A 6,941-nucleotide genomic window follows, 5' to 3' on the forward strand; every position below is an offset into this window, starting at 1 on the left:
TTTTGGAAAAGACGCGGGGCCTGGGCAGTTACTACAAACTCTTAAAGCTCCCCAGATGATTCTGACGTGCAGACACGGTTGAAAATTACTAGCCTAAAGGATTAATAAAAGCAAAATACTAAATAATTGAAGAACTCGAAAATAGTGCACAAATGCAATAGAGACGTCTTTGATGATCAGGCTGCATTTTGTGGCTCAGTGGGCATCTGGGCCACGCCCCTGTCGAGACCGCCCCCCGTCCCCCGCCACCCCTTCCCTCCTCCGCCCCTTACTTCGTGTACACCCCCGCAGGGCTGTTTTCAACTGAACCTCACCACAGGCTCTGTAGGAAGGAGCCCTTTCCCTTCCACAGGTGAGGCGTGCATGCCGCTGCCCCCCAGGGAGGGGGTGGGGCTGGGCCTGGCCTCTGCCTTTGGGTTCTGAGTGGAGCGGAGCCTCTGAGAGCACCACCCACACCCCCCTTTGTTTCAAAGCCCCTGACACATCCTGTACCCTCACACTGTGCTCTTTCTCGAAATGCCGGCTGAGTTTGGAATTCTCTTCTCCCATTAAGTCCTGCCCCTCCTTCGAGGCTGCATTCAAATGCCACCTCCTCCAGGAAGCCCCCCTAACCCATGCACCGTGGGACTCAGAGCTTCTCACACCCATGCACCGTGGTGACTCAGAGCTTCTCACACACTCAGGGCAGGTTCGCTCCATTACAGCGTCGCATCTTCCCTCAGAGTTAGAGGCTCCTTGGGGTGAGGACATCTGTCTAAGTAATTTTCATACAAAAACCCCGAAGACATACAGAGGGATTTTAATTCCCTTAAAAGTCATACCCACCTCCGCATGGTGCCTCCTCTAAGGTACCACTTGGCTCCACTTTTTATAAAGACTTCGTTGCTGCCTTTATTAACTTCCATTTATTGAAATGAAAAACTTCCATAGAAGAGACACCAGAGAGTGGAAATGAAATTCATGGGGGTGCAAAGATCCTCCCAGGGCACATACCTGCGAAAGGACTTGGGTCCCAATTAGAAAAAGGAGCGAATGGAAGATTGGACAAGATTCAGACACACCACGGGGGGGAAGAACAGGGCATCGGAATAGACACATGAAGCGGTGCTCAGGGCCATCGTCTCCTGGGAAATGCACATGAAAACCACAAGGTACCAGGAGAGAAGTGTTGGTCTGTTGGTCAGGAGCTGACATAAAGGGAGCTCCGTACGTACAGAATTCAGCAGAGCTGCAGAAAAGAGGGGACTGCTACTCACAACACGTTTGAATGTCACAGACAAAGTGCGTGAAAGCAGCCGGTCTGCTAGCACATCTCCGCCGCCCCTCCCGCCCCGCCCGAGGTCAGACCCCACCTGGTGCTGGCCAAATCCCCCTGCTTGGGGGAAAGGGGGTGATGGAGGGGGGGAGGGGGGCTGCTCATCCCACAGGGGCTCAAATGCAAACCTCCCGCCCCATCCCCAGTTAGGATCCCAGCACTCCCCGTCACCGGAGCTAGAAGCCCCCAGTGACCCAAGGCCCCTCCCCCTCTCTCCCAGAAGCCAAACTTCACCCCCTGCCTCCAATCCGCTTCCCTCTCCACACCCCATTTCAGCCCAACTCCACTGCCCGAAGCCCCCTCATCCCACAGGGGCTCAAATGCAAACCTCCCGCCCCATCCCCAGTTAGGATCCCAGCACTCCCCGTCACCGGAGCTAGAAGCCCCCAGTGACCCAAGGCCCCTCCCCCTCTCTCCCAGAAGCCAAACTTCACCCCCTGCCTCCAATCCGCTTCCCTCTCCACACCCCATTTCAGCCCAACTCCACTGCCCGAAGCCCCCTGTCTGACAGCCCGGCCCCCTGCCACTCCAGCCCCGCCTCCCACACGGCAGCCGGAGGCCTGATCCGGACACACCTGACCTGTCGCTCCCATCTCACCCTCAGGACAAGCTCCGGGCCCTTCCGCACGGCACACAGTCCGCACGTCTTCACGTTGGCTCGGCGTTCAGCTTCTGCCGCAGCTCCATGCCGTCTGACAACCCCTTTGTTCATGCTGTTCCGTCCACTGAGAACACCTTCCCGCCTTTCCTCCACAGGCCACTGCACCTTCCTTATCTGCATATCCGCTCAGACGGCCCCTCCTCAGCCTGGGCACACAGTTCCCCCTTGGGCTCTTGGTCCCCAGCAGGCTGGGGTGCACTTGCCCGTGTCAAGGCCTGCCCCCCCCACACACACACATACACACACACACGCCATGCGGCTCCAACAAGAAGAGGCGTCTGGTGATGTGATTTATCTGAAAACATCCTTACCTATCTTGGTCTTCCTAAGGTAGCCTAGACATGTGCTATCTCCTTGTTTGACTAATGGGCAGTTGAGGAAACAGGTTCTGGAGTGAACAGACCCACGCTCACACCCCAGCTCGGCCCCGTGGCAGTTGTGGGCCCTGGACCACTCGCTCATCCCTCCAGGGTCTTCCTGTCTCATCCATGACGTGGGGCGATGCCTACTTGGCTGTCGAGACAAGAGGGCGATGCGCACGGCAGGCAGGAGTGGTGCCCTGGCGGGTTTTTCCCGGGCGCGGTGAGCACCTGTCCTTCCTGAAGCTTCCCTCCGCCCGGCACGCTGACATCCGGGCAGCCTGCCCTCCGTCCGGGGCCGTCGGGGGCGTGGCAGGGTGATCAGCAGCAGCCTCGGGCCAGATGCCAGTATAACCCTCCCCCGGGTTGGGACAACCAACAACGTCTCCAGATGTTGTTACAGGTCCTCTGGGAGGCAGCTGAGAACCGCGGATTCTGATTCTAATCCTAAACCTCCACGCTCTCCCGGCACCTGAGCTAAAGCTGCTGTGATGAGCTGATCCTGGCGCGGGAGGATAATCCACGCCCGGGGAACACGCAGGCCCCGGCGGGCCAGGGCCACCTGCTGCCTCTCAGTGGGACCTGGACAGGGACGGCCCACCCACCACCGGGCAAAGGGCTTCCCCACCATGGGGCAAAGGGCTTCGGGGCCTGGGTCAGCCCCAGCCCAGCCTCCTGTGCGCAGAGGGGGACAGACAGATGGCAGAGGAACGGAAAAGACGGGCACCTTCTAAGTGTCCCCACAGCCTCTGTGGCCTGAGACTGCAGAGACCTGGGCGTTGTTCGGGCATCGCCCGCGTGCCAAGGCTGTGCCAGGCAGGGCTCTCCGTTTTGCAGAAGAGGAAACTGGAGTTCGGGGAAGCGGCAGTCCCCGGGCTGCCAGCCTGAACCCTTCCTGGCTGATCTAAAGAGCCTGGTCTCTGCAGCCCCGGAGGCCAGCGCGGCTGCAACTCCATTGCACAGACACGGGAAGCGAGCCTCAGGGAGGTGGACTAACTCCCCAACATCACACAGCAGGAGCCAGGCAGGGTTTGTACCCACCCCCACCTCCCTCTAGAGCCCGCTCACTCACCCACGGCGCCCTGCTGCCCTGTCAGATCGCCCACCCACCTGGCCTCCTGGTAAGTAGAACACAGTGTGTCACGAGAATCTAAAGTGTCTCCCTTTTCTACAGGGGAGGGGGAAGGCACCGAACATAACCATTCTGAAGTGCACACGCAGTGGCATTTAGTGCGTTCACAATGTTGTGTAGCCCCCCTCCCCGCCCAAGTCCATTTAACTGCAAAGCATCTTCTTCACCCCGAAATAAAACTCTGTCATTAACCAGTTGCTCCTCCATCTCCCTTCTCTCCACCACCCCCCCAACCCCCAACGGACTTCCTGTCTCTATGGATTTGCCTTTTCTGGACATTTCACATCAATGGAATCACACAATGAGTGGCCTTCTGTGTCTGCCTTCTCTCCCCCTGGCATAATGTAGTCTGCAGGTTCCTCCACAGGAACCCATCCGCTGCATGGATGTGCCACGCAATTGGTTTTGTTTACATCAGCTCGTGGGCATCCGGGCTGTTCCCACCTCTGGGCTCTTTGAAAAACACGGCTGTGAGCGCCCGTGCACGCGGTTCTGTCTGAGCACCTGTTTTCAGTTATATTGGGTAGAGACCTAGGCGCAGAACTGCCGGGTCACATGGAAATTCTATGTTTAATTGATTGAGGAACCTCCAAACTGTTTTCCACAGCAGCTGCAGCCGTTTACATCCCCCCCAGCAACATGCAAAGGTTCCGATTTCTCCACATTCTTCCCAAAACTTTTTTTTTTTAAATCATGGCCATCCCAGGGGGTACGAAGCGGCATCTCTCTCTTGATCAAACCCTCAATGCACCTTATTCTCGAGGTGCTCAGCTCCCCGATTTGAGTAAAAGGTTGAATTACACTTCATCCCCACAAGCCCAAGCCCCAGGAAAAAATGTGGGGGGAAAGTTGTAAATATTTGAGGGGAAACTAATCATTGGTTTAATTTCTCACGTTTCCTGGTCCTATTATTAGAAGCTCTGGGGTAAGAGGGGTCATCACCGCTTTTCTAATTGGATTTGGGTTATTGTTGTAACTCTGCAGGCCAGCAGGCAATGAAAGAAATGAATTCTATAATCTGTTGACATTTCATTACCCAGAGGGCTCAGAAACACATGTGCATTTTCAAAATTTAATAAAAACAAAAGATAGGAACAAATGTTTAAAGAGAATTAAAGATCTATTAACAAATATAGGGCAGGCCAGCCAATTGCAAAATACCGCACCCAAGGTTTAAAGGTTCCCTAACTTTGTATAATAGGATATTGAAATGTCCCATTTTTTTTTAAGCTTGGTATATTGAGAGCATGAATTAAAATTCAGACTTGGCTCTCAAGCGCTGAGCATAATGAGAAAATATGACAAGAGTCAGTGTTGCTGGGCGTTACGGAAGAGAAGGGGGAGCGGGGATTGCTGGAAGGGAGATTTCTGGAATGCCCGGCTCTCTGCGACTGGTGCCAGGTGCTCGGTGCCCGCCCCACAGGCACCTGCCTACAGAGCAGCCTTGGGTGTGGGAGACCTGCACAGATCAGCTCCGGGTCATGGAGATCAGCTTTGTGATTTGATGCCACCTTCCAAGGGATAGACGGTGGATAGATCCATGGCCAGACTGAGGCGGGTCCTTCAATATTGTCTTGGGTTTGATCCCAGCCTTTCCCTCACTGCCTGAGGGGCCTCCGAGCCTCCCAGTTCTCTGTGCAGTGGAACCACATCACCTCCCCCACCAGAAGGATACGGGATGGATGCTCCCCCATTGGAGGGGCCCTCGCCACACGAGTGCTCCCTCCTCGCCTTCTGGGCACCAGCACGGGCTGAGGTGACACGGTGGCCCTGCTTTCTCTGCCTCTTCCTTTTCTCCTCCCCAGGGGCAGTGATCCTCCCCGACCCCATCTGCCCAGAGAAGACAGAAGTCCTCCGAGGAGGTAACATGAGCACCGTGGGCTCAGTCCGTTCTGCGAGGGTTTGGGACCATCACCTGGCAGCCACTGGCGGGTGCTGGGCGGTGAGCTGAGGCGCGCACAGCACGCCTGGAGAGAGCTGATCACCATAAGTGAATCACATGACACTGATCATTATAATCTAATTGTGTCAGAAAGCAGTAAGGGGGAAACAAAAAGAAATACTGCCTGAGGGAGTCACGAGTGCTGAAGGGAGGCGCTGTTGAAGTTGGTGTTGGAGAATGAGCTCACGTCACCAGAGAGGAGGCGGGAGACACCGCGCAGAGAGGAGCCGGTTAGTGGGGAGGCAGCGAGGAAGCACCGGGGGGCGCTGTCAGGGAACACCACGTGGTGCAGGTGGCACAAACCCACGCAGGCGCAGGATGGAGCCAGGGCAGCCGGGGCCAGGGAGCCAGCGGCTCCAGACACCAGGCTGGGCAGTCACCCTTCATCCCGAGGGCGTGAGGAGTTCTGGGGACGGTACTCGGAGGGGGGATGTGGACAATGAGAGCTTTCAGAAGGGCAGTGCCGTGGCCACGGGGACAGCAAACCCACAGGCACCGCTCCCACCCTGTTAACACAGGTCATCCTGAGCCTTAATGCCGGAGGCGAGCTGGCCAAGGGCAGCCACTGGCCACGGGCTGGTGGCCAACTGAGCATGGCACACAGGCCAGCCTCCGGACAGTGAGCAGGAACAGGTTCGCTCCCAGATCACAGATGTCTGCACAGAGGAAACCCCTCGCCCCTCGGTCCTGTAACGTTACCTCTGTGACTCGATGGAACAGGCTTGTCCTGCAGAGCTGAGCAGTCTGCCTGATCCACCGTCCTCACATCACAGAACAGCACCCACGAAAGAGGGAGGCAGTCAGGTGACTGAAAAATGGAGGGGATTTTTCCCTCCTTGGTTTTCCTTCTCTCTTCCCCTTTATTCGTTTTTAAAATCCACCAACACACTCCAGGTTTCGTGAACTGGGCTGGGCAAACACGGGGAGGACTACAAGCTAAGAGCACTCCAGCCAGGCCGACAGCCTCTTCTCACACATTCCTTGCAGACCGCCACCTCCTGGCTCAGCTCTGGGCATACAGTAGGTGTCCAATAGTTGCTGAACTAGTAGCAAAAGCATTGTAGACGATCCCTGGAGCTGGTTCTTCTCTTTACAGACTCGTTTTGCAAAATTTTATGAGCAAATCGTGCTGACCCAGCGCAGACTGCATTTGGGGTGGGGGTGGGAGCCAGTGAGGGGAGGTACCAGGGACAGGGCTCAAGGACTTCGGAATGGTTTCCTCATTGTTAAGCCCAAATCTCCACTTCTGTGGAAGCTCTGAAGCTAGTAGCCACCTCAGCAATGACTCCCCAAATCCCTTTTACGGGTGCCCACTTGTGTCAGCGGCTGTGTGAATGTACTGACTGGCTCGATGAGTTGCTAGGAAATTTCAGCGGGGTCAGCTCAACCTACAGCTGTTCAGCTGGTTTGTCTACCGGCCCCCAAGTCTGCTCTGAGCAGGCAGAGGTGGACGGTGGGGGAGCTGGGGGCAGAGGCCCAGAGGAGAGGAAGGACTGAAGTACAACAGGGAGAAACATAGGCATCAAGAGGCG

At 56.2% G+C, this 6,941-nt stretch overlaps 1 protein-coding gene across 2 annotated transcripts in view; it reads right to left on the reverse strand.

Annotated features, from left to right (window-relative positions):
• SLC24A4 (solute carrier family 24 (sodium/potassium/calcium exchanger), member 4) overlaps positions 1 to 6,941 on the reverse strand; it is a 124,516-nt gene that overhangs the window by 79,815 nt on the left and 37,760 nt on the right. The window lies entirely within an intron of this gene.

Source organism: Myotis davidii, unplaced genomic scaffold, assembly GCF_000327345.1.
Source record: "Myotis davidii unplaced genomic scaffold, ASM32734v1 scaffold449, whole genome shotgun sequence".
Taxonomy (NCBI): domain Eukaryota; kingdom Metazoa; phylum Chordata; class Mammalia; order Chiroptera; family Vespertilionidae; genus Myotis; species Myotis davidii.